General features: G+C 44.5%; 1 protein-coding gene across 1 annotated transcript in view; it reads left to right on the plus strand.

Annotated features, from left to right (window-relative positions):
- Positions 1-1,111: 1,111 nt before the first annotated feature.
- The window catches only part of gng12b (guanine nucleotide binding protein (G protein), gamma 12b), a 97,362-nt gene continuing 70,934 nt past the window's right edge, over positions 1,112-27,539 (plus strand). The window contains exon 1 of the mRNA XM_065009140.1: positions 1,112-1,420. The gene's annotated coding sequence lies outside the window, so the exon portion shown is untranslated. The remainder of the gene's footprint in view (positions 1,421-27,539) is intronic.

The following is a 27,539-nucleotide window of genomic DNA, read 5'->3' on the forward strand; positions in this document are numbered from 1 at the left end:
CAGTCCGCTTGGAGTTTGCCAAAAGGCACTTAAAGGGTACTCAGACCATGGGAAACAAGATTCTCTGGTCTGATGAAACCAAGATCGAACTCTGGCCTGAATGCCAAGTGTCATGTCTGGAGGAAACCTGGCACCATGCCTACGGTGCAGCATGGTGGTGGCAGCATCATGCTGTGGGGATGTTTTTCAGCGGCAGAGACTGGGAGACTAATCAGGATCGAGGGAAAGATGAATGGAGCAAAGTACAGAGAGATCCTTGATGAAAACCTGCTCCAGAGCACAGGACCTCAGGACCCCAAGCACACAGCCAAGACAATGCAGGAGTGGCTTCAGGACAAGTCTCTGAATATCATTGAGTGGCTCAGACAGAGGCCGGACATGAACCCGATCAAACATCTCTGGAAAGACCTGAAAATAGCCTGACAGAGCTTGAGAGGATCTGCAGAGAAGAATGGGAGAAACTCCCCAAATATAGGTGTGCCAAGCTTGTAGCGTCATACCCACGAAGACTCAAGGCTTTAATCACTGCCAAAAGTGCTTCCACAAAGTACTGAGTAAAGGGTCTGAATACTTATGTAAATGTGATATATATATTTTTAAACAATTCTAAAAACATGTTTTTGCTACTGGCAGGGTAGCCTAGTGGTTAGAGAGCTGGACTAGTAACCGGAAGGTTTCAAGTTCAAACCCCCGAGCTGACAAGGTACAAATCTGTCGTTCTGCCCCTGAACAGGTAGTCAACCCACTGTTCCTAGGCCGTCATTGAAAATAAGAATTTTTCTTAACTGACTTGCCTAGTTAAATAAAGGTAAAATAAAAAAATAAAAAATAAATAATGCAATATTGTGTGTAGATTGATGAGGGGAAAAACAATTTCATACATTTTTGAATTTGGCTGTAACATAACAAATTGTGAAAAAAGTCAAGGGGTCTGAATACTTTCCGAATACACACATCAATATTCACATCGATAGGCCTAATACAGTAGCTATGAGATTGAGGAACAGTCAGGGATGCAGGCTCACAGACAGAGGGCGCCCTGTATATAAAGAAGGAGACGTGGAGATAAATTGCACAATTCCAGTCCTCCCTCCAACCAGTTTTCCCCACCATTCCCTGTATTCAGACAGACCAGAGGGAAAAAAGCTCGTTCCTCCATTCTGTCTGTCACTCAGCCGTGCAGCTCAACGGAATCGCGATTGGCTAAAAGTCGACGGAGTCGGTCATAACAGTAGGTTAATGTTAATTAAAATAAAATATTAATGACTTTAAACCCAAGAAAAGCACGACTACTCGATTTCAGCGGACTTCAAGATACTTTATCGACTCCAAGAAGCAATGAAAACAGATTTTTCGAAAATTGTGCAGCCCAAGAACTCTTAAGATTTTGCGCTTGGAACAGAGGCCAGCCATAAAGCAGGTGAGTGCAGAGCTATCGGGGTTCGATTAATGAGATCAGAATATACATAATTCTAATTCTATAGGCGTTAAGAGCACATGTAATTTAACTTCTACAGATTATAGTTGGTATGGATGTGTAGGATTAGGATACCTGCCTTTTGGTTACACGTCGGGTTTATCTCACTCCTGCCTGTGTGATGCCGTTGTCTTGCCATATGGTCAGTCTCTTATCCCAAGTGGGTTTAAGCAAATGTGTAGCATCACTGTTTTACTCCAGCGCCAGCATAGTATATGTTCTTGTAATATATACATGTTTTTGTAATGACATAGTAATGGAGTTTTTGCTGTTGGGTAGAACAACTTGATGTTATCCTTTATGCTGTCTTCTACAGAGGAACTCAGACCCACACATGTCTGGGGTTGAATAAAACACCAATAATAATATGTAATAATAAATCAATGTATGGCCAATCTCTACCTTATGTTTGTGTGTGGTGCCTTGAGGGTTAGCACACACTGCTGATATCAGCCTTTTCTCAATGAAATGTGATGAGTCGGAATTTGTGACTGTTGATGTGTAGTTGCAGAGACAGTGCAAGGATACATTGACAGATCTGGAACTTGCTCTGTGTTCAATGTTTTAAGATTTTTTTTCCATCTCTGCTAAATGGTAAATCTAGATCTTTTTTTCATCTCTGCTAAATGGTAAATCTAGATTTTTTTTCCATCTCTGCTAAATGGTAAATCTAGATCTTTTTTTCATCTCTGCTAAATGGTAAATCTAGATATTTTTTTCCATCTCTGGTAAATGATAAATATAGATGTTTTTTTCATCTCTGGTAAATGGTAAATATAGATCTTCATCTTCTCAAGAAGTGATCATAACCTCTTAGAAAAAAGGTGCTATATCTACATTTACATTACATTTAAGTCATTTAGCAGACGCTCTTATCCAGAGCGACTTACAAATTGGTGCTTTCACCTTATGACATCCTAGAACCTTAAAGGGTTATTTGGCTCTCTCCATAAGAGAACCATTTGAAGAACCCATTTTGGTTCCAGGTAGAACCCTTTTTGGTTCCAGGTAGAACCCTTTCCATAGAGGGTTCTACGTGGAACAAAAAATTGTTCTACCTGTAACTAAAAAGGGTTATCCTATGGGGACAGCTGAAGAGCTGTTTTGTAACCCTTTTTTCTAAGAGTGTATGAATGCTGTTTTACCAGTCTGGTCTGGTTGAGCCTGTAAGGTACTGTGACCAGTTCAGACACCTGCACTGTCACGTCCAAGACTTTATAAGATGACCTGTAGTGGAATTAACAAGAATAACACATCTTCTTTAACTGTTGCCAAAGTTGACTTGAAAGCAGTAACCTTGGTTCAGAATGATGTCTGTCTGAAAGGCCTGATGAAGATTCACCATTATTAGTGTGTCAGTGTTCTTTGCCCACTAGACTTACAGTACATGTACCAGAAATGAATATATTCTTTCACCTTCAAAAGGTCTGAGCCTGTTCATGCCATGCAAGCGTTTTGAATGTAGAAATGTAATGTAATTATATAAGAAACCACTGCTGTAGATCATTTAAGATGAATTAAAAGGTCAGGCGAGAAGTGGAGTAACCACCTGTGACTTTGTGTCCCAAATGGCACCCTATTATGTATTATTGAATAGAGCCCTAATGCACTAGCCTACATAGGGAATAGGGATCTTTTTGGGATGCAGTTTTTGAATCAGTTTGAAGTTCCTGTGATTCTGACAGGTTCTAGTTCCCCCTGCCTTAATCTGGTTTGATGATTCAGTTAACATGGCATGAATTAACAGAGATTAAACTACACATAAGGGATAACAAGGGGATGATTCTTCTTTTCCTTAATTCTCTGCCCCCATGCCCCTCTCCCACTCTTCTATTCGTCAACGCCAGTTACACTGGCAAGCCACAGCTATTGGTTTAATATGAGGAGGAACATCCTTTGTTTGGTTTTGTCTGTCAACCAACCCTTGTTAGAGCCTATCAGAGTCATGAACGTTGTGTGTGTGTGCAGTGGTGGAAAAATGACCCAATTGTCATACTTGAGGAAAAGTAAAGATATCTAAATAGAAAATGACTCAAGTAAAAGTGAGTCACCCAGTAAAATATTACTTGAGTAAAAGTCTAAAAGTATTTGGTTTTAAATATTCTTAAGTATCAAAAGTATATGTAATCACTAAAATATACTGAAGTATCAAAAGTAAAAGTATAAATAATTTAAAATTCCTTATATTAAGTAAACCAGACGGCACAATTTTCACAATTTGTCCGCATAACCAGGGGCACCTTCCAACACTCAGACATAATAACAAAATGAAGCCTTCATGTTTAGTGAATCCGCCAGATCAGAGGCAGTAGAGATGACCAGGGGGGTTCTCTTGATACGTGCCTGAATTGGACCATTTTCCTGCAAAGCATTCAAAATGTAATGAGTACTTTTGGGTGTCAGGAAAAATGTATGGAGAAAAACATACATTGTTTTCTTTAGGAATGTAGGGAAGTAAAAGTAGTCAAAAATATAAATAATAAAGTACAGATACGCCCAAAAACGACTTAAGTAGTACTTTAATGTATTTTTGCTGAAGTACTTTACACCACTGTGTATGTGTGTATCAAAGGGATGAAGTTATTCTGACGCTGTGACTGAAGGCAGCACTCTGTTCAACACCAAAAGGCGGATCATGCAGAACGTTAGAATGAAACATTTTTGAGTGGTTTCTACTTAACCAGCCTCATCATAGACAGACTCCTCACAGGTCATTGTATTAGAAAGCATGGTCTACAGGGATGCCTTTGCACTAGGCTACTCCAGTTCCTATACCAAACTGCATCCCATAGTGCAGCACTGTCTGAAATGTTCGTAAACAGGTTGTAATGATGTTATTTCAAACATCGTTGCCCTCTGGAATTGGGTTATGTTGTAAAGACTGTATATATCTGCATGCAGGTTGAAGAAAGCCTATAGGTTTGTCTGTGTTCCTGTATGGGTGGCCCCAGTTGAGCATTTGATTCGCAGACAGTCCCAGCAGTGCATCCAGTTTTCAGTGGTCTTTTTGTTGTGTCTCAACAACCCAGTCAACCCCACTGTGTCATTCATTTGTTTGTGAACTCATCTGTTCCCTTGGCTGTGTTGTTTTTACTCTCAGTCTCTGAAAGCGTTTTGAGTTCCTCAAGCAGCCAGATGAGAGATTATGCTGTGCCCTGCCATTGTGTGGGCCTACAGTGGTTAGAAAGGTCAGTGTATGGAACAACCAGCCAGACATACTGAACACTAACTATAACAATAACACTCAATTCTAAAGCTTATTTTAACTAATGTCCACTGAATATGGTGATGGGTTTTAGGGATTATTGTCGATCCAATTTAAGGAAAGGTTTATTGATTTATGAGACATTACAGTCAGTAATATGTGATTAAACCTGCTGAATCACAGAGGAATGACAAACAGCTTGTCATAGCAGGAAGCAACCAAAACAGGGTTAAAACGGACAATTTCACCTTTCCCCCTGGGGCTCCGAAAGCGTAGCTCTTTTATCTGGAATGGGGCAGAATGATGACGTCATAGGTAGCGTTGCCTGGACAACTGAGCAGTGTAGATGGAATTAAAAGCCTTCATGCCACTCCTCATCTGTATCATTGGGTTAGCAGGGCGTCTCCTATTCATTCACACCAACAGATACACACACACGCACACAAGAACAACATGCACGACACGTGCACACGTTTCTGTATGTTGTGTGTTATTTGTGTGCGTGTTGTGTGTGTGTGTGTGTGTGTGTGTGTGTGTGTGTGTGTGTGTGTTTGTGTGTGTGTGTGTGTGTGTGTGGAACGAACAGCTGACTGAAGACAGGACAGCCGGGTGTTTGTGCGGTTGAGTCCGTTTCTGCGATAACATTGACTCTTAACAACGTGATGAAACTTTGTTGCCCCTTGCTGGAACCAGCAAAGTGTTGTACCAAAGGATGAAAATGGGCTTAGAAACTCTAACCTTGGAAATTTGACTGATAAACTCATGCGTACACTCGCAATGTCTGCCTGGTATTGTGATGCAATATTGGCCATCGTAATGTAGCATGTTCATTCAAATGATGTTAACTGATGTGACTCATGCAATGGAGTCTATTTTTTGCAACGTCAGTTGAGTTGAATCAACAAATCACAGCACATATTGATGGGTACACTTCCTGGTTTTACTTCCTGCTTCGCTCCTATGGGTACACTTCCTGGTTTTACTTCATGCTTCGCTCCTATGGGTACACTTCCTGGTTTTACTTCCTGCTTCGCTCCTATGGGTACACTTCCTGGTTTTACTTCCTGCTTCGCTCCTATGGGTACACTTCCTGGTTTTACTTCATGCTTCGCTCCTATGGGTACACTTCCTGGTTTTACTTCCTGCTTCGCTCCTATGGGTACACTTCCTGGTTTTACTTCATGCTTCGCTCCTATGGGTACACTTCCTGGTTTTACTTCATGCTTCGCTCCTATGGGTACACTTCCTGGTTTTACTTCCTGGTTTTACTTCCTGCTTCGCTCCTATGGGTACACTTCCTGGTTTTACTTCCTGCTTCGCTCCTATGGGTACACTTCCTGGTTTTACTTCATGCTTCGCTCCTATGGGTACACTTCCTGGTTTTACTTCCTGCTTCGCTCCTATGGGTACACTTCCTGGTTTTACTTCATGCTTCGCTCCTATGGGTACACTTCCTGGTTTTACTTCATGCTTCGCTCCTATGGGTACACTTCCTGGTTTTACTTCCTGCTTTGCTCCTATGGGTACACTTCCTGGTTTTACTTCCTGCTTCGCTCCTATGGGTACACTTCCTGGTTTTACTTCCTGCTTCGCTCCTATGGGTACACTTCCTGGTTTTACTTCCTGCTTCGCTCCTATGGGTACACTTCCTGGTTTTACTTCCGGCTTCGCTCCTATGGGTACACTCGCAATGGCCACCAGTCCACCCATTATGCCATAATGTTTTTGCTATTTGAACGGTTATTACGGAGACCCCGGTTATTTGGCTGACCAATTACCATCATCCAAAATTTCATTACCGTTACAGCCCTACTGTAACGTCGACGCAGGGAGTCAGGGAACAGGTGCAGTTAGTGAGTTTAATATTAACGAACATAGAAGGATACAAAACAAGAGAAACGTCTGACAAGAAAACATCACCAATACTGTTTGATAATAAAAGAGTGCTATATAAAGGTTAAGTAATCAGGGAGTAATGCAGTTCAGGTGTGAGTAAAGATGGGTTGCCAGGACCGGGGTTTAGTAGAACGGCGATGTCGAGCGCCTGGGCGCGGGAGTAGACGTGACACCTACGTTGTGCTCTCTAGTGGAACACAGGTGAAAATGAATGATATTTATAGAGACTAGCCCACTTGGAGTGGTGTGTGTGTGACTGTGTGTGTGGGGTGGGGTGGGGGGTGATGGAAGGAAGTTATTTTTGGAAGCCGACATCAGTGTGACGTTGGGGGCCAATCTGGTGCTGTTGTTGGAGTGCCATTCTGTTGTGTCTGAGTTAATGAATGAGATTTATTATAATTCCAAGCCCTGCTGCTCTGTATGCCCAAACCCGTTCAACCCAATAGTGGCAGGTCATACTGCATCATAATAACAGTACATGATTCTGTTCACAGCTTCACCCTTTAAAGGCACACCCACTAGCCTTTCTTGAACTTGTGATTACTGTACAGAATGAATAACACACACAATCGTGTCTAAAAACAAACAAATGCCAATCAGGGCGTCTATTCTTCTTCTTCATCTCTGACTTTTGATATCTGATCCCTCCAGTTTTCCAAAACTAAAACAGACAAGTGTTAGGGCCACACTGTTGACTGGATGCAAAGGAGTGCGTGTTGTTTGTGTGTGTGTGTGTGTGTGTGTGTGTGTGTGCGTGTGTGTGTGTGTGTGTTGTGTGCAGTGCTTTTTGTAAGTACATGGAGTAGCCAGCCAAATAGGAAAAGTTGCCAGCCAGGGAGTTCCTGTCTGGGGGGGGCATGCCCCCCACAATATTTGTTTTGCAGAACAAGCTCTATTTTGGTGGCCTCTGGTACATTCTAATGCCTTGATTCCAGCTGAAATACACAGCTGCATTATTGAATACTTGTGTCAGCTAGAGATGACGAGCAGGAGCTTGCAGGGATTTGTAGTCTTCCATGACGTCTACTTTGATGCTAATTAGCATGTTTGAATCTGAGAGTAAATAGAGCTGAAATATATTGATAAAAGTCACCTTGTCCGAGAGAGATTTGCACGGTTATCAAAACGTCACGCCAGGGTAAGCCTACACAAAACACATCCCTTATTTGAAGATAAAATCCCCTATGGGAAAAATGAATGGTGCAAAAACGATTGGAACCATGTCCCTGCTTGACCGCTAGGTTTTATGGGTATTATGACACCTCCACTGTTGCCTCTATTGCCATATGGGAACCTACATATTTTTGAATTACTGGTAGATAATGTGTCCTTCTTGGAATATTCAGAAAGAACAACGCCATGACTGCATCCCAAATGGCACCCTATTATTCCCTTTATAAATTAATTACTTTTTTCCCCCTTTCAAGTTGATACAAGGAATGAAAATGTAAACTTTGTCGTTATCATGAAGAGTTTATTTTAGTTTCAAGCCTTCTAGAGACACCAAAAGTGGGGCCTATCATCATATTTGAATCACTGAAGTAAAATAATAGTGTAGTATTTGAACGTTGCTAGCCATGACACTTTATGACCTGTTATTTTGTTTAAACGTTTCATCTGGAGTGGCGCTCTCTCTGGTCTCCATGACGAGTTTCCTGCCCGCTTCCTAGTGATCCAGAAACCCACAAATGGCCCCAGCCCTTTAGAGAAGTAGCTGGGTGGCATTTTACACACAAACACGCACATGCTCAAAGTCTCCTCTGACTGTAACTGTAACTCTCTTAACCATTCCAGTAGGGACTAGGCTACTCTTGTCTTGTTCTCCTGTGTTTCCTTCCCAGTGACCCATAAAACAAAACAATGCCTCTGATACTGAATACTTGCTTTGCTATGTCTGTTGCTCCGTTGCTGTAGCCCGCTCCAACTAACTGACCTATCTTTGACCCATTAAACAAAAAAACTCCCTGATACTGAATTCTTGATTTGCTCTGTCTGTTACGGTTTACTCAAAATGTTCGTAGATGTTTGCCCGAAACAAATTGCTCCATTTATGGCTAAGTCCTGAACATTTAAGCCATTTAAGCTCAGATGGACCCAAAGTGCTAAACACTGCAGGCTTACTACACCCACACTAAGAAAAAAAGCGTATATCCAGAACCTAAACACTGCAGGCTTACTACACCCACACTAAGAAGAAAAGCTTATATCCAGAACCTAAACACTGCAGGCTTACTACACCCACACTAAGAAGAAAAGCTTATATCCAGAACCTAAACACTGCAGGCTTACTACACCCACACTAAGAAAAAAAGCTTATATCCAGAACCTAAACACTGCAGGCTTACTACACCCACACTAAGAAGAAAAGCTTATATCCAGAACCTAAACACTGCAGGCTTACTACACCCACACTAAGAAGAAAAGCTTATATCCAGAACCTAAACACTGCAGGCTTACTACACCCACACTAAGAAGAAAAGCTTATATCCAGAACCTAAACACTGCAGGCTTACTACACCCACACTAAGAAGAAAAGCTTATATCCAGAACCTAAACACTGCAGGCTTACTACACCCACACTAAGAAGAAAAGCTTATATCCAGAACCTAAACACTGCAGGCTTACTACACCCACACTAAGAAAAAAAGCGTATATCCAGAACCTAAACACTGCAGGCTTACTACACCCACACTAAGAAGAAAAGCTTATATCCAGAACCTAAACACTGCAGGCTTACTACACCCACACTAAGAAGAAAAGCTTATATCCAGAACCTAAACACTGCAGGCTTACTACACCCACACTAAGAAGAAAAGCTTATATCCAGAACCTAAACACTGCAGGCTTACTACACCCACACTAAGAAGAAAAGCTTATATCCAGAACCTAAACACTGCAGGCTTACTACACCCACACTAAGAAGAAACGCTTATATCCAGAACCTAAACACTGCAGGCTTACTACACCCACACTAAGAAGAAAAGCTTATATCCAGAACCTAAACACTGCAGGCTTATTACTACACCCACACTAAGAAGAAAAGCTTATATCCAGAACCTAAACACTGCAGGCTTACTACACCCACACTAAGAAGAAAAGCTTATATCCAGAACCTAAACACTGCAGGCTTACTACACCCACACTAAGAAGAAAAGCTTATATCCAGAACCTAAACACTGCAGGCTTACTACACCCACACTAAGAAAAAAAGCTTATATCCAGAACCTAAACACTGCAGGCTTACTACACCCACACTAAGAAGAAAAGCTTATATCCAGAACCTAAACACTGCAGGCTTACTACACCCACACTAAGGAAAAAAGCTTATATCCAGAACCTAAACACTGCAGGCTTACTACACCCACACTAAGAAGAAAAGCTTATATCCAGAACCTAAACACTGCAGGCTTACTACACCCACACTAAGAAGAAAAGCTTATATCCAGAACCTAAACACTGCAGGCTTACTACACCCACACTAAGAAGAAAAGCTTATATCCAGAACCTAAACACTGCAGGCTTACTACACCCACACTAAGAAAAAAAGCTTATATCCAGAACCTAAACACTTCAGGCTTACTACACCCACACTAAGGAAAAAAGCTTATATCCAGAACCTAAACACTGCAGGCTTACTACACCCACACTAAGAAGAAAAGCTTATATCCAGAACCTAAACACTGCAGGCTTACTACACCCACACTAAGAAAAAAAGCTTATATCCAGAACCTAAACACTGCAGGCTTACTACACCCACACTAAGAAGAAAAGCTTATATCCAGAACCTAAACACTGCAGGCTTACTACACCCACACTAAGAAGAAAAGCTTATATCCAGAACCTAAAAGGCTTCTTCAGTTGTTCCCATAGGAGTAAAAAGGGGAACCCTTTTTGGTTCCAGGTCAAACTATTTTGGGTTCCATATAAAACCCTTTCCACAGAGGGTTCTACATGGAACCCAAAAGAGTTCTACCTGGAACCAAAAAGGGTTCCCCTATTGGGACAGCCGAATAACTATTTTGGAACCGTTTTTCCTAAGAGTGCACTAAACCTATGGGAGATCAATGAGGACCAAAAATTGTCCTATGCACCCAATAACACCCAATAACTGTTCTGATTGTATTATGGGTTTAGCTTATAGATCTTAGATGGTCCAGTTGGCCCACCAGACTCTCCCCAGCTCCCCTTGTCATCATTGACAGTTCAAAAGTGAGTGACATTGTTTCATTTGCTCAGTATGGAGAGTGCCATATATGTCCTCCTCTATAACAAGATCCTCCTGGCTATAGATACGAGGAAAGTGTTGTGTTGATTCAGAGAGCATACACACACAGCACTACAGAGAAATCTGGGATCAGCTCTGAAACAGACGATGGTCTGACTGGTTTCACTGGAATGTGTTGAAGAATGGATAGACTCTGAATGACTGGCAATGGTGGCAAGTTGAAGCTGAGGCTGACTCCACCTGAAATTGTGTGGTCACCAGTCATTGTTTACTGTACTTCAAACAGGATCAGACAGCCTATGCTACTCTCTTGGTTCTGATGATGACATGGGTCATCGTCACAAGTTACACAGGATATGTCACGTTCTGACCATCGTTCTTGTGTGTTTTCCGTGTTTTAGTGTTGGTCAGGACGTGAGCTGGGTGGGCATTCTATGTTGTGTGTCTGGTTTGTCTATTTCTATGTTTGGCCTGATATGGTTCTCAATCAGAGGCAGGTGTTAGTCATGGTCTCTGATTGGGAACCATATTTAGGTAGCCTGTTTTGTATTGGGTTTTGTGGGTGATTGTTCCTGTCTTTGTGGCACCAGATAGGACTGTTTCGGTTTTTTCACGTTTCTTGTTTTGTAGATTGTTGTATTTTCATCTTTATTAAAGATGTACAAAACTAACCACGCTGCATTTTGGTCCGCCTCTCTTTCACCAGAAGAAAACCGTTACAGGATATGAATGTAATCTATTTCTTTCTATTTCTTTCAAATTCCACAACACAACCTAATACACACAATCTAGTCAAGGAATGGGAGGAGAATAATAAGAATAAAATATATGGGTGAGCAGTGACAGGGCGGCTAAGATGCAATAGATAGTAAAGGATATAGTATACAGTATACACAGTCGTGGCCAAAAGTTTTGAGAATGACACAAATATGAATTTTCACAAAGTCTGCTGCCTCAGTTTGTATGATGGCAATTTGAATATACTCCAGAATTTTATGAAGAGTGATCTGATGAATTGCAATTAATTGCAAAGTCCCTATTTGCCATGCAAATGAACTGAATCCCTCAAAAACATTTCCACTACATTTCAGCCCTGCCACAAAATGACCAGCTGACGTCATGTCAGTGATTCTCTCGTTAACACAGGTGTGAGTGTTGACGAGTACAAGGCTGGAGATCACTCTGTCATGCTGATTGAGTTCAATTAACAGACTGGAAGCTTCAAAAGGAGGGTGGTACTTGGAATCATTGTTCTTCCTCTGTCAACCATGGTTACCTGCAAGGAAACACGTGCCATCATCATTGCATTGCTCAAAAAGGGCTTCACATGCAAGGATATTGCTGCCAGTAAGATTGCACCTAAATCAACCATTTATCGGATCATGAAGAACTTCAAGGAGAGCGGTTCAATTGTTGTGAAGAAGGCTTCAGGGCGCCCAAGAAAGTCCAGCAAGCACCAGGACCGTCTCCTAAAGTTGATTGAGCTGCGGGGCACCACCAGTACAGAGCTTGCTCAGGAATGGCAGCAGGCAGGTGTGAGTGCATCTGCACGCACAGTGTGGCGAAGACTTTTAGAGGATGGCCTGGTGTCAAGAAGGGCAGCAAAGAAGCCACTTGTCTCCAGGAAAAAAATCAGGGACATACTGATATTCTGCAAAAGGTTACAGGGATTGGACTGCTGAGGACTGGGGTAAAGTCATTTTCTCTGATGAATCCCCTTTCTGATTGTTTGGGGCATCCAGAAAAAAGCTTGTCCGGAGAAGACAAGGTGAGCGCTACCATCAGTCCTGTGTCATGTCAACAGTAAAGCATCCTGAGACCAGTCATGTGTGGGGTTGCTTCTCATCCAAGGGAGTGGGCGCACTCACAATTTTTCCTAAGAACACAGCCATGAATAAAGAATGGTACCAACACATCCTCCGAGAGCAACTTCTCCCAACCAACCAGGAACAGTTTGGTGACGAACAATGCCTTTTCCAGCATGATGGAGCACCTTGCCATAAGGCAAAAGTGATAACTAAGTGGCTCAGGGAACAAAACATCTATATTTTGCGTCCATGGCCAGGAAACTCCCCAGACCTTAATCCAATTGAGAACTTGTGGTCAATCCTTAAGAGGTGGGTGGACAAACAAGTTATTTGACAGCATGCCAGGGCAGATTGTAGAGGTCTTGAAAAAGAAGGGTCAACACTGCAAATATTTACTCTTTGCATCAATTTCATGTAATTGTCAATAAAAGCCTTTGACACGTATGAAATGCTTGTAATTATACTTCAGTATTCCATAGTAACATCTGACAAAAATATCTAAAGACGCTGAAGCAGCAAACTTTGTGAAAATTAATATTTGTGTCATTCTCAAAACATTTGGCCACGACTGCGAGATATGTAAACATTCTAAAACTGGCATTATTAAAGTGACTAGTGTTCCATTTATATTAAAGTGTCCAATTATATCAAGTCTGTAGGTAGGCAGCCACCTCTTTGTGCTAGTGGTGGCTGTTTAACAATCTGATGGCCTTGAGATAGAAGCTGTTTTTAAATCTCTCTGTCCCATCTTTGATGCACCTGTACTGACCTCGCCTTCTGGATGGAAGCAGGGTGAACAGGTAGTGGCTTGGGTGGTTATTGTCCTTGATGATCTTTTTGTCCTTCCTGTGACATCGGGTGTAGGTGTCCTGGAGGGCAGGTAGTTTGCCCCCGGCGATGCGTTGTGCAGACCGCACCACCCTCTGGAGAGCCCTGCAGTTGTGAGCAGAGCAGTTGCCGTACCAGGCGGTAAAAGTTTGTGAGGGTTTTCCGTGACAAGCTTAAAATGTTCCACCTTCTCCACTGCTGTCCCGTCGATGTGGATAGGGGGGTGCTCCAATTGCTGTTCCCTGAAGTCCATGATCATCTCTTTTGTTTTGCAGACATTGAGTGAGAGGTTATTTTCCTGACACCACACTCTGAGGCCTCTCACCTCCTCCCTGTAGGCTGTCTCATCATTGTTGGTAATCAAGCTTACCATTGTAGTGTCATCTGCAAACTTGATGATTGAGTTGAAGGCGTGCATGGCCACACAGTCATGGGTGAACAAGGAGTACAGGAGAAGGCTGAGAACCCACACTTGTGGGGCCCCAGTGTTGAGGATCAGCGGAGTTGAGATGTTGTTTACTACCTTCGCCACCTGGAGGCGGCCCGTCAGGAAGTCCAGGACCCAGTTGCACAGCGCGGGGTCGAGACCCAGGGTTTCAAGCTTAATGATGAGTTTGGAGGGTGCCATGGTGTTGAGTGCCATGGTGTTGAGTGCTGAGCTGTAATCAATGAACAGCATTCTTAAATAAGTATTCCTCTTGTCCAGATGGGATAGGGCAGTGTGCAGTGTGATGGCGATCGCATCGTCTGTGGACCTATTGGGGTGGTAAGCAAATTGAAGTGGGTCTAGGGTGACAGGTAAGGTGGAGGTGATATGATCCTTGACTAGTCTCTCCAAGCAATTCATGATGACAGAAGTGAGTGCTACGGGGCGATAGTCATTTAGTTCAGTTACCTTAGTTTTCTTGGGAACAGGAACAATGGTGGCCATCTTGAAGCATGTGGGGACATCAGACTGGGATAGAGATTGATTGAATATGTACCGAATCACACCAGCTAGCTGGTCTGCGCATGCTCTAAGGACGCGGCTAGGGATACCGTCTGGGCCGGCAGCCTTGCAAGGGTTAACACGTTTAACCTGTTTGGGCGTGCATGAACCGTTAGCGGGACACCTACGACAGCATCCTGTGAAATTGCAGAGCGCAAAATTCAAAATACAAAAATCGTGATATTAAACATTCATGAAAATATGTGTCATACATTTCAAAAGGCTTTACGGGGAAAGCATACTATGCATACCATGCGATTATCTGAGGACAGCGCCCCACATCAAAATACTTTTTCAACCAGCACAGGCATCACAAAATCACAAATAGTGATTAAATAAATCACTTACATTTGAAGATCTTCCTCTGTTTGTAATCACAAGGGTCCCAGCTACACAATGAATGGTTGTTTTGTTCTATAAAGTCCTTCTTTATTTCCTAAAAAAGTCAGTTTTGTTGGTGCCAATGATCTCAGTAATCCACTCGTTTAACATCCGTACAAACGAATCCAAAAAGTTACCGGTTAAGTTCGTCCAAACAAGTCAAACGATGATTCTAATTAATCCTCAGGTTCTCTAATATCTAAATAAACAATCATATTTAAGACGGAGAATAGTATGTTCAATAGGGAAGATGAATAACGAAGACCGCGCACCTCATTCACGTGCCAACAAGATTACTTTTCTAATGAGAGACACCTTGGAAAAACTACAACTACTTGCTCATTTGTTAAAATACAGGCCTGAAACCCTTTCTAAAGACTGTTGACATCTAGTAGAAGCCATAGGAACTGCAATCTGGGTCCGATCTATTTGTATTTCCCATAGGCTAGCATTGAAATGGCCTGTCCATATTTTTTTCTGACCACCTATTGTGGTTCAGGGCTTTGTAAGACCTGTATAGGTTACATGCTGTAGGCTACATCATCCTTTTCAATCTTGATACATTATTTATCACTTTCCAGGAGAATCGTCCCTCCCATAACACGGAACCCAAACTGGCTGCGCGCATGCGCCATCGTGCGCCTTTGTCCCACTACACCACATGCGATCACGACATGCAGGTTAAAATATCAAAACAAACTCTGAACCAAATACATTAATTTGGGGACAGGTCGAAAAGCATGAAACCTTTATGGCAATTCAGCTATCTAGCTTGGACTTGCTAGCTAATTTGTCCTATTTAGCTAGCTTGCTGTTGCTAGCTAATTTGTTCTGGGATATAAACATTGAGTTGCTATTTTACCTGAAATGCACAAGGTCCTCTACTCCGACAATTAATCCACACATAAAACGGTCAACCGAATCGTTTCTAGTCTTCTCTCCTCCTTCTAGGCTTTTTCTTCTCTTGACTTTACATTGCAATTGGCAACTTTCACAAATTAGGTGCATTACCGCCACCGACCTCATTCGTCTTTCAGTCAGCCACTTGGGTATAACCAATGAGGAGATGGCACGTGGGTACCTGCTTCTATAAACCAATGAAGAGATGAGAGGCAGGGCTTGCAGCGCGATCTGTGTCAGAAATAGAACTGACTTTTATTTTAGCCCTTGGCAGACGTTCGTTGGCGCGCGCGAACAGTGTGGGTGCAATAATTTAATAATATAGATTTGACATTTATTTTGCAACGCTCAAGCGGTGTAGTCAGCCTGTAAGGCACCTCAGAGGTGGCACTGCCCTCTACTGGTGGAAAACAGAATTACTGTATGGCTGTCACCATAGCTGTGCTGCAATGTGTTATCCACATGGTGGTAGTATTGGGCTGTAGTTGAACTTCAATGTTGTGGTCCCAGTGCATAACCCCACACTGGACACCAAGCAACACCTGACAAACAAAGAATTGCATTCATTACAGCATATTTTTCAGTGCATTTGAAGCCTTTTACTTAATTTCTGTATGTTTATATATCTCTTTACCATCGTGAAATGCTCAACAGTGTGAAAAAAATCATGGTAAATACTAAGTCACCTGGATTTCTACACTCACATATAAAAACAACTTTACTGCAGTGGGCTAAATCAGGATCAGACAGAGTGTTTCTTGGTGGTCTTAAACAAATCTACTTGGAAACAAAAGTATACACCTCACACACATGGTTATGGGCTTTAGAAAAAGAGGACACCTGTACCATGTCAGATATAGAGTTGAAATGTATTTAATTTTGAGTTTGCATCCCAATATTACACTTTACATACACCACAGAAGACTGAAATATAACAAAACTGTTTGACATAGAAACATCGGATTTAAAAAAAATTATGTTTATAACTTATGAAATTATGAAAAATATGTAATAACATTCCATCCATGAGGTCATTGGAGGGTGATTTGATCATTTGACTGCAGGAAAAGGGGCTACCCAAGGCAAGTCTGTAAATGTCAACATCTTGATCACTGATCGTTAGACCTCGAATATTGAATGTAAGAAGGTTGCACACTGCATGATAATGTCTGTTGAATGGTGATGGATTAGGAGAATCCATTGTGGGAACCCCTGGGATAGTGGAGTACCACAGTCTCTCATGCAGAATACATGTGGCAGCTTGGCTCGACCCTGTAGGAAATCACTTAAGGTATGTTCTCACTCAGGTACAGCTGGCCTGGTGACTAGCCCCATGGGAGCGTGCATTGTGTGTACTGTGTCAGTGTCCCTCCCATGTTACTGCAGTGGAGGAGTGAGAGGGTAGAAGTGCAGGTGTTCAACAATAGCTCTTTCTCCTGCATGGAGGACTAGACAGGTGTGAGGCTGGATGGGCTAGCCAGGCCTCTTTCTGCCTCTCCTCTCTGCACAGACTGAAGAGGGGACCCATGTCTTTGGCCTGAATGCTGATGGATGTTTCAATGTCATCAGCCTTGCATTGACTGAAGCCTCTTCCAAATCACCTTTGACTCCTTGCAGTTTTTTGAAGATGACAAGAAACAGCTGTCATTCCTGTTAGAATTGGCTTACATTTACAACTTTTGTCTTGTTTTTTAAAAGAGTAAGGCATGTGTTGCTCATGTAAAGTTAAAGTGGTTGTCTGGTTATCATACCATGCATACTGTAGTAGTGGTGTCATGACCATGAGAATCCAGCTGCAATCTACTGTTTTAGAAGCTAATGTTACCAAACCCTTGATACGATTGATTTAGTCATGTGAACCTCTCTGAACTCTCGCAATTCCATAATGCCAAGGTTCACACTAATGGGAATACGTACTGTTCTGCACAGGATATCCTGGAGTAGTGTATGTGTCAGGCAGAGTAAATAGAATAGAATAGTTTATGTGAGGCTATGAGAACTTGAGCACACTCTCTCTCTCTGTCTCTCTCTGTCTCTGTGTGTGTGTGTGTGTGTGTGTGCAGTGATGAATCTATGTATAGGATGTGGTGTATACGTTACTGTATTGTACATTATTGCATTGTTGTCCTACACACTCACGGCCTAGCCCTCCCTAGGCATGTGTTTCCATCCTGTTCAATAAGCCTACGCTCATATATGGGCATCCCATCCTCCTCCTGCGCTCTAGGTTCACTTCCTGCCCCCCTTCCCCCCACGCTCGCTCCCTGTTAGCCAAGGGTGACGCAGACATACAGGCGTGGTCTCCCAAAGGAGGAAGTGATGTGGTTGACATTCTCCTTTAATCACCACTTTTGAAACCTTTGTTTTGCACTGATTCCCTTGCACACTCACTAGACTTTACGCACACACTGACACATACTACACTGACACTCCAACACACACACACACACACACACACACACACACACACACACACACACACACACACACACACACACACACACACACACACACACACACACACACTTACTGAACGCTCAGACACACAAACACACATGCAAATTGACACCACACACACACACATAGACACACTTTCACACTTCCCATACACTGCTGCTACTCTGTTTATTATACACTGCTCAAAAAAATAAAGGGAACACTTAAACAACACAATGTAACTCCAAGTCAATCACACTTCTGTGAAATCAAACTGTCCACTTAGGAAGCAACACTGATTGACAATACATTTCACATGATGTTGTGCAAATGGAATAGACAACAGGTGGAAATTGTAGGCAATTAGCAAGACACCCCAATAAAGGAGTGATTCTGCAGGTGGTGACCACAGACCACTTCTCAGTTCCTATGCTTCCTGGCTGATGTTTTGGTCACTTTTGAATGCTGGTGGTGCTTTCACTCTAGTGGTATTATGAGACGGAGTCTACAACCCACACAAGTGGCTCAGGTAGTGCAGCTCATCCAGGATGTGAGCTGTGGCAAGAAGGTTTGCTGTGTCTGTCAGCGTAGTGTCCAGAGCATGGAGGCGCTACCAGGAGACAGGCCAGTACATCAGGAGACGTGGTTGAGGCCGTAGGAGGGCAACAACCCAGCAGCAGGACCACTACCTCCGCCTTTGTGCAAGGACGAGCAGGAGGAGCACTGCCAGAGCCCTGCAAAATGACCTCCAGCAGGCCACAAATGTGCATGTGTCTGCTCAAACGGTCAGAAACAGACTCCATGAGGGTGGTATGAGGGCCCGACGTCCACAGGTGGGGGTTGTGCTTACAGCCCAACAACGTGCAGGACGTTTGGCATTTGCCAGAGAACACCAAGATTGGCAAATTCGCCACTGGCGCCCTGTGCTCTTCACAGATGAAAGCAGGTTCACACTGAGCACATGTGACAGACGTGACAGTCTGGAGACGCCGTGAAGAACGTTCTGCTGCCTGCAACATCCTCCAGCATGACCGGTTTGGCGGTGGGTCAGTCATGGTGTGGGGTGGCATTTCTTTGGGGGCCGCACAGCCCTCCATGTGCTCGCCAGAGGTACCGAGATGAGATCCTCAGACCCCTTGTGATTCCATATGCTGGTGCGGTTGGCCCTGGGTTCCTCCTAATGCAAGACAATGCTAGACCTCATGTGGCTGGAGTGTGTCAGCAGTTTCTGAAAGAGGAAGGCATTCATGCTATGGACTGGCCCGCCCGTTCCCCAGACCTGAATCCAATTGAGCACATCTGGGACATCATGTCTCGCTCCATCCAACGCCACGTTGCACCACAGACTGTCCAGGAGTTGGTGGATGCTTCAGTCCAGGTCTGGGAGGAGATCCCTCAGGAGACCATCAGCCTCCTCATCAGGAACATGCCCAGGCGTTGTAGGGAGGTCATACAGGCACGTGGAGGCCACACACACTACTGAGCCTCATTTTGCCCCTTTTTTCCGGACATTACATCAAAGTTGGATCAGCCTGAAGTGTGGTTATCCACTTTAATTTTGAGTGTGACTCCAAATCCAGACCTCCATGGGTTGATAAATATGATTTCCTTTGATAATTTTTGTGTGATTTTGTTGTCAGCACATTCAACTATGTAAAGAAAAAAGTATTTAATAAGAATATTTAATTCATTCAGATCTAGGATGTGTTATTTTAGTGTTCCCTTTATTTTTTTGAGCAGTGTATATATGCTGATTGGCTAGTCACTTTTATCCCTACCCACATGTACATACTGTGTTACCTCATTTACCTCAACTGCCTTGTACCCCTGCACATTGATTCGGTACTGGTACTCCTTGTTGTGTTACTAGTTATTTATTTATTTATCAAATATTCGTCTTACTTTTTAACTCTGCACTGTTGGGAATGGAGTCATAAGTAAGTATTTCACTGTAGAGTCTACACCTGTTGTATTCAGCATTTCACTGTAGAGTCTACACCTGTTGTATTCAGCATTTCACTGTAGAGTCTACACCTGTTGTATTCAGCATTTCACTGTAGAGTCTACACCTGTTGTATTCAGCATTTCACTGTAGAGTCTACACCTGTTGTATTCAGCATTTCACTGTAGAGTCTACACCTGTTCTATTCAGCATTTCACTGTAGAGTCTACACCTGTTGTATTCAGCATTTCACTGTAGAGTCTACACCTGTTGTATTCAGCATTTCACTGTAGAGTCTACACCTGTTGTATTCGGCGCATGTGACCAATACAATTTGATTTGATTTGATGACACTCATGCACCCTGTGCACCCTGTTTTGTTGACTTTGGGAGGTGGTGCAGTTTGTCAGCACTAATAGGAACTTAGTAACAAACCATACCTGTAACCGCATGTTCTAGGAAGGAAGAGTTCTTCCCTCTGTGTGGGTTCTTTTCTGCTCATGCATTCTCAATTCAACACCAAACCCACCACTAGTGTGCGTGGCCAAAGAGCTTTATTTTCATGTCATCCAACAAATGGAAACGCCTGACGTTTGCTAAACGGCATTGTCACTTGGATTGGAACTGGTGTTTTGGTTAGATGACGACATGAAAATAGAGCTCTTTGGCCACGCACACCAAATCAAATTCAAATCAGATGTTATTTGTCAAATGTGCCGAATACAACCGTGAAATGCTTACATACCCGCCATTAACCAACAATGCAGCTCAAGAAATAGAGTTAAGAAAATATTTGCTATATAAACTAAAGTAAAACATTAAATAAAGAGTAAAACAATAACATAACCATAACAAGGCTATTTACAGGGGATACCAGTACCGAGTCAATGTGCGGGGGTACAGGTTAGTCAAGGTCATTTGTACATGTAGGTAGGGGTATAGTGACTATGCATTGTCCGGGTGGACATTTGATTAATTGTTCAGCAGTCTTATGGCTTGGGGGTAGAAGCTGTTAAGGAGTCTTTTGGACCTAGACTTGGCGCTCCAGTACTGCTTGCCGTGCAGTAGCAGAGAGAACAGTCTATGACTTGGTTGACTGGAGTCTTTGACAATTTTTGGGGGCTTCCTCTGACATCGCCTAGTACAGTGGGGCAAAAAAGTATTTAGTCAGCCCACCAATTGTGCAAGTTCTCCCACTTAAAAAGATGAGAGCGGCCTGTAATTTTCATCATAGGTACATTTAAACTATGACAGACAAAATGAGAAAAATAAATTCCAGAAAATCACATTGTAGGATTTTTATTTATTTATTTGCAAATTATGGTGGAAAATAAGTATTTGGTCAATAAGAAAAGTTTATCTCAATACCACTGTTGTGTTGTCAGCAAATTTAATGATGGTGTTGGAGTCTTGCTTGGCCACGCATTTGTGGGTGAACAGGGAGAACAGGAGGGGTCTAAGCACGCACCCCTGAGGGGCCCCGGTGTTGAGGATCAGTATGGCAGATGTGTTGTTGCCTTACTACCTGGGAGAAGCCCATCAGGATGTCCAGGATCCAGGTGCAGAGGGAGGTGTTTAGTGTCAGGATCCTTAGTTTAGGGATGAGCTTTGTGGGCACTATTGTGTTGAACGCTGAGCTGTAGTCAATGAACAGCATTCTCACATAGGTGTTCCTTTTGTCCATGTGAGAAAGGGCAGTGTGGAGTGCGATTGAGATTGCATCATCTGTGGATCTGTTGGGGTGGTATGCAAATTGGAGTGGGTCTAGTGTTTCCGGGATGATGGTGTTGATTGTGAGCCATGACCAGCCTTTTATTTATTTATTTATTTATTTATTTATTATTATTATTATTATTAAAAAATGGCTTCTGGTTGGGATATGACTGAGGTGGTATACTCCTCAATACCACCACTGGTGGGTTTGGCGTCGAAATGAGAATGCGTAAGCAGAAAATAACCCAATACCTACTGTAAAATATGGTGGTGGATCTTTGATGTTATAGGTCTGTTTTGATCTCCAAAAGTTTGACTGAGCAGAGCAGAATGCCCCCTCATCCTCTCTTCTTTTCTCCTCCCCAAACCCCTCCTTTCTTCCCATCTCATCTCATCCCCAAACCCCTCTTCTCTTCTCTTCCCCTCTCCTCCCCAAACCCTCCTCTCTTCCCCTCTCCTCCCCAAACCCCTCTTCTCTAACCCTCTCCTCCCCAAACCCCTCCTCTCTTCTCCCTCTCCTATCCTCTCCTCCCTCAACCCCCCTCTTCCCCTCTTCCAAACCCCCTTCTCCTCCCCCCCAAACCCCTTCTCTAACCCTTCCTCCTCTCCTCCCCAACCCCCCCTCTTTCTCTAAACCCCCCTCTTCCTCCCCCAAACCCCTCTTCTCTAACCCTCTCCTCTCCTCCCCAAACCCCTCCTCTCTTCCCCTCCCCCCCTAACCCCTCCTTCTTCCCTCTCCTCCCCAAACCCCTCTCTCTAACCCTCTCTCCCCAAACCCCCTTCTCTAACCCCTCCTCTCCTCCCCAAACCCCTCCTCTCTTCCCCTCTCCCCAAACCCTCCCCTAACCCCTCCTCCCCAAACCCCTCTTCTCCCTCCTCCTCCCCAAACCCCTCCTCTCTTCCCTCTCCTCCCCAAACCCCTCTTCTCTAACCCTCTCCTCTCCTCCCCAAACCCCTCCCCTTCCCCTTCTCCAACCCTTCTCCTCCCCAAAACTAACCCTCCTCCCCAAACCCCTCTTCCAACCCTCTCCTCCCCAAACCCCTCTTCTCTAACCCTCTCCTCCCCAAACCCCTGAGGCACTGCTGCTCATTGTTCACATATCTCAGTTAGGCCAACAGGAGGCTGTCCCCTCTCCCTCACTGCCAGGTGTCTCACAGAGATACAAGGCCAGTAGAGCAGTACCCCCTGTTCAAACAGCTGGCTATCTGTTCCCCTGCAGAACTACTCTCCTCAGAATTTTATGCTCTGAATTTCTGTGATAAATGTGGCTTGTCAGTTATTATCCAGATTCTAGGGCCTTATTTCGAATATAAAGCTGTGGGTGCAGTTTTAGGCAGCTATTTCTATCTTAGTAAGATATCCACCTGCACCACTAACTAGGCTCTAGAGATTTTGGTTGCACCCCAAATGGCACCCTGTTCCCTGTATACTGTAGTGCACTACTTTTGGTCAAAATGAGTGCACTATATAGAGAATAGGGTGCCATTTGGGATGTATACTGAGACTGGAAGTCTAGGTGTCAGATGGCTGCTCCGTAACCTCTCACACTGACCTCTCGCTGCCCCTGACCTGTGCATGTGTTGTTTAGCACAGCTGTAGTTGTAGTCCACTATGGGCTTTACAGAAGTAGGACACCACAGCACAGCAACAGCTTCAGAAATCTATCTTACACCACAGATGGCACCCTGTACTCTACTGTACCGTGCAGCGCAACGCAGATGGTTTTCACTGTGTGGACATTTTGTACTGTATTTAACATAACTGCTGTGTTACAAAGATGAATTGCAGTGAATTAAGTTTTCCTTTCTTTATGTGATAATGCATGTTTGTGGTGGACAATGTACTGACAGTATATCATAAAAAAACGTATAAATATAGCATTTATTAATAGCCCACGGTCTAGTTCTGTGTCTGTACATAGTGGGACAAGTCCCTGGAGAAGTCTGCTATTGTCTCCTCTGCACAATGCCAGTTCGGGGAGGAAGTGTTCTATATGTAGACCTGCTGCATTAGTAACCTGGGGTACGTCCCAAATGGCACCCTATTCCCTTGAAAGTGCCCTATGGGCCCTGGTCAAAGTAGTAGACTATAAAGGGAATAGAGTGCCATTTGGGACGTACACAGGTAGACCTGCTTCTGCATTATTAACATGGGATGTAGATGTGGCCCTGGCCCTCTGTTGTCTAGTCTGTGCCCTATATCACTCCTCAGTACATCTGGGTCACAGCAGATCAGGTTCCCAGGGCTGCCCTTTTCTCACAGAATAATGTCATGCCACTGCCAGGGTTTATGATTTAGTGACTGATACAATGTGTTTGGAGGCTGTGTTTAAAATGTCCTTGTGTTGTACAATACCTTCTTATTTTTGACAAACAAGGATTGGCAGTCAAACACAGTCTAGATTTTAAAAAGTGTTTGTGAAAAAAATGTCTTGCTTGACTAAGTTGGCGTGTTGCTTGGCTGAATGAAACCTTTTTTTATGGCATATACTCTATGTGCTAGATGGTCTGATGTTACACACAACCTCTATCTGGCCTCCTCTATCTGGCCTCCACTATCTGGCCTCCTCTATCTGTGCACGTGCCCTGACTGTGTCCACTCCTAAAACACAGTCCCTTCCTGTCTTGTGATCTGTGTCTGTAAGTGGATAAGAATTTTGGCATTTCTCCAGCGTGGGACTTGTCCCGGGGTATGCCGTCCAGTCGGGCGTCACTTAGTTCCTAGCAGACGCAGGCAAGAGTCTGCCAGCCTAGCGAATCGGAGCACAAAGAGCAGTCAGGGGTTTTTCACAAATAGTACCCTATTCCCTATATAGTGCACTACTTATGACCAGAGTCCAATGGCACTCTATTCCCTATGGGCCCTGTTCAAAAGTAGTGCACTAAATTGGGAATAGAGTGCCATTTGGAACTTAATCAGGATCTTGATGTGGCTCTGAAGAATCTGCCCAGCCATCGACTGTCCGCATGCCTTGAATTCCTCCAGGAGCTGCTTTTTACTTTTGATCCTGTTTCCCAACTCTGTGACTGATATCAACTGTTAGATCCTACCAGACCAGATCTGGCAATCCAGGTATACATTACATTTAATTGCATCCATCTCCCAGCATTGCGGAGTTGGTGGTTTGCAGCTTTGCCGTTTTTGATAAAAGTTCATTAGGGGTTGAATCTGGGTGGTGCAACAGAGTGTTGCAGAAGCAGATACTGTGTTCAATTAGTGTTTTACTGTATATTCATCCCAAATGGCACCCTATGGCCTATTTAGTGCACTACATTTAACCAGGACCCGTAGAGAAAGAGTGCCGTAGGACTCTGATCAAAAGTAGTGCAGTATATAGGGAATAGGGTGCTATTTTGGACGTATACCAACTAACTGCCAACACTACCCCTCACATACGCTCTCCCTGAGATCTCATAACTTGAATGAATACTTCCTTGTACTCCCGGTGGAGTTTGAACCCGATACCAGGAAAAGCCAGCCTCTTCAGCTGCATCACTATGTGGTGAGCTTATGCACGTCAAAGCTGGAGGAACAGGCCAACATACAGAAAAGCACAAGAATAAAGAGTAGGTTGACTTGGGCTGCTGCTAAGGAAGAAAAGCATCAGTGGTCAGTGTAATCTTGGTCATAGAGTACTTCTTCTGCAAGGATATTCAGAACATGTTTATAGGATCATTTGATGTGTATTTGGCACAGCCATTAGACATATAAAACAAACCAACACCCACCCTGTCAGACCCACACATACAGACTCTCTCCTGTTTAGAGCAGGGCCTGGTCTCTCCCCCCTGGTCTCTGTACCTGTTTAGAGTAGGGCCTGGTCTCTCCCCCCTCGTCTCTGTACCTGTTTAGAGCAGGGCCTGGTCTCTCCCCCCTCGTCTCTGTACCTGTTTAGAGCAGGGCCTGGTCTCTCTCCTCGTCTCTGTACCTGTTTAGAGCTGGGCCTGGTCTCTCCCCCCTGGTCTCTGTACCTGTTTAGAGCAGGGCCTGGTCTCTCCCCCCTGGTCTCTGTACCTGTTTAGAGTAGGGCCTGGTCTCTCCCCCCTCGTCTCTGTATCTGTTTAGAGTAGGGCCTGGTCTCTCCCCCCTCGTCTCTGTACCTGTTTAGAGCAGGGCCTGGTCTCTCCCCCCTGGTCTCTGTACCTGTTTAGAGTAGGGCCTGGTCTCTCCCCCCTCGTCTCTGTATCTGTTTAGAGTAGGGCCTGGTCTCTCCCGCCTCGTCTCTGTACCTGTTTAGAGCAGGGCCTGGTCTCTCCCCCCTCGTCTCTGTACCTGTTTAGAGCAGGGCCTGGTCTCTCTCCTCGTCTCTGTACCTGTTTAGAGCTGGGCCTGGTCTCTCCCCCCTGGTCTCTGTACCTGTTTAGAGCAGGGCCTGGTCTCTCCCCCCTCGTCTCTGTACCTGTTTAGAGCAGGGCCTGGTCTCTCTCTCCTCATCTCTGTACCTGTTTAGAGCAGGGCCTGGTCTCTCTCCTCGTCTCTGTACCTGTTTAGAGCAGGGCCTGGTCTCTCTCTCCTCATCTCTGTACCTGTTTAGAGCAGGGCCTGGTCTCTCCCCCCTCGTCTCTGTACCTGTTTAGAGCAGGGCCTGGTCTCTCTCCTCGTCTCTGTACCTGTTTAGAGCAGGGCCTGGTCTCTCTCTCCTCATCTCTGTACCTGTTTAGAGCAGGGCCTTGTCTCTCCCCCCTCGTCTCTGTACCTGTTTAGAGCAGGGCCTGGTCTCTCCCCCCTCGTCTCTGTACCTGTTTAGAGCAGGGCCTGGTCTCTCTCCTCGTCTCTGTACCTGTTTAGAGCAGGGCCTGGTCTCTCTCTCCTCATCTCTGTACCTGTTTAGAGCAGGGCCTGGTCTCTCCCCCCTCGTCTCTGTACCTGTTTAGAGGAGGGTCTGGTCTCTCTCTCCTCGTCTCTGTACCTGTTTAGAGCAGGGCCTGGTCTCTCCCCCCCTCGTCTCTGTACCTGTTTAGAGCAGGGCCTGGTCTCTCCCCCCTCGTCTCTGTACCTGTTTAGAGCAGGGCCTGGTCTCTCTCCTCGTCTCTGTACCTATTTAGAGCAGGGCCTGGTCTCTCTCTCCTCATCTCTGTACCTGTTTAGAGCAGGGCCTTGTCTCTCCCCCCTCGTCTCTGTACCTGTTTAGAGCAGGGCCTGGTCTCTCCCCCCTCGTCTCTGTACCTGTTTAGAGCAGGGCCTGGTCTCTCTCCTCGTCTCTGTACCTGTTTAGAGCAGGGCCTGGTCTCTCTCTCCTCATCTCTGTACCTGTTTAGAGCAGGGCCTGGTCTCTCCCCCCTCGTCTCTGTACCTGTTTAGAGGAGGGTCTGGTCTCTCTCTCCTCGTCTCTGTACCTGTTTAGAGCAGGGCCTGGTCTCTCTCTCTTCGTCTCTGTGCCTGTTTAGAGCAGGGCCTGGTCTCTCTCTCCTCGTCTCTGTACCTGTTTAGAGCAGGGCCTGGTCTCTCTCCCCTCGTCTCTGTACCTGTTTAGAGCAGGGTCTTCTCTCTCCCTCGTCTCTGTACCTGTTTAGAGCAGGGCCTGGTCTCTCTCTCCTCGTCTCTGTACCTGTTTAGAGCAGGGCCTGGTCTCTCTCCCTCGTCTCTGTACCTGTTTAGAGCTGGGCCTGGTCTCTCCCCCTGGTCTCTGTACCTGTTTAGAGCAGGGCCTGGTCTCTCCCCTGGTCTCTGTACCTGTTTAGAGCAGGGCCTGGTCTCTCTCCCTCATCTCTGTACCTGTTTAGAGTAGGGCCTGGTCTC

This window comes from Oncorhynchus nerka, linkage group LG24 (assembly GCF_034236695.1).
Source record: "Oncorhynchus nerka isolate Pitt River linkage group LG24, Oner_Uvic_2.0, whole genome shotgun sequence".
Taxonomy (NCBI): Eukaryota; Metazoa; Chordata; class Actinopteri; order Salmoniformes; family Salmonidae; genus Oncorhynchus; species Oncorhynchus nerka.